This window comes from Homarus americanus, unplaced genomic scaffold, assembly GCF_018991925.1.
Source record: "Homarus americanus isolate GMGI-L3 unplaced genomic scaffold, GMGI_Hamer_2.0 scaffold6218, whole genome shotgun sequence".
NCBI classification, from domain to species: Eukaryota; Metazoa; Arthropoda; class Malacostraca; order Decapoda; family Nephropidae; genus Homarus; species Homarus americanus.
The window spans coordinates 2127-3189 of NW_024728026.1; positions in this window are offsets into that span (position 1 = coordinate 2127).

The window sequence follows — 1063 nt, forward strand, 5'->3', positions numbered from 1 at the left end:
TATATATATATATATATATATATATATATATATATATATATATATGTAATATTCAGAAAATTCAGAGTAATTTCAAATGCCCCGCCATTAGCGATACTGAGCGTTCAAGGTCGTCTGAGGGAAGAGAGCGCTCCCTGCACATAGAGAGAGATTGTGGAACTAGGCCTATATGATATTAAATGTAATTTGCCGTATAAATAATGATGCGATTCATGAAGTTAAGGGACTATTATTGAATTTGAAATTATTATAGATCGTTGATCAGTCTGAATAATGTTACGAGTGTCCCAAGGAGTTATTAGTTAGGCGGAAAATATGTCACGTAGGCCTAAGCTAACGCCTTGAGAGGACGCGACGCTGGCTCTCCCTCAGTCACGGGAAGCAGTCAGGCAAACAAGACGTCCCTGCGCGTCCGTCACAGAAATAGTCACGTGGCCTAGTCACCTGTGCTGAGCTATTGCAGTATAACAAGTAAGTCTCATTCGATCTCAGACAGGGTTAGATAGGGCAGTGGTAAAGTAAACTAGAGCTAACAGTGAGTTCATACCATTTCCTCAGTGACTGATATTATTTTGTTGGAAGCCCTTAAGGCCTATTCATGGTAGAGTATTTAATTTCTTATTTTCTAATACCATTTCCAAAGTGACTGATATTATTTTGTGAAAGCCCTTAAGGCCTGTTTCATGTGTGCAAGCAACATTTCTTAATACTTCAAATTTATTGTTGCCAGAGTTTCTAATAATTTCTATATCATGTATAACTTTTATTCCCCAGAGTAGTGTTTTAAGTTCAAGTTAAGAGGTGCGCATATTGGTGTACCATTATTTGATTGTGTTTGTAGTGTTGGAGGGAATATAAGTGTCTAAATTTTACAGTGTGTCTCATTCATCCCAGTCACAGACGCTATCCTTCCACGGGTCACGGACAATTCATTTTGTTTAGTAGATTTAAGTGTTCTTGTGCTGGTTCGGGATTTTTCTCAAAGGGGCGCTTCCACTGCCATTACCATCTTATAATCTTTAATAAACCCCAAGTCCCAGTAAATTCCGACCGGTTACATATA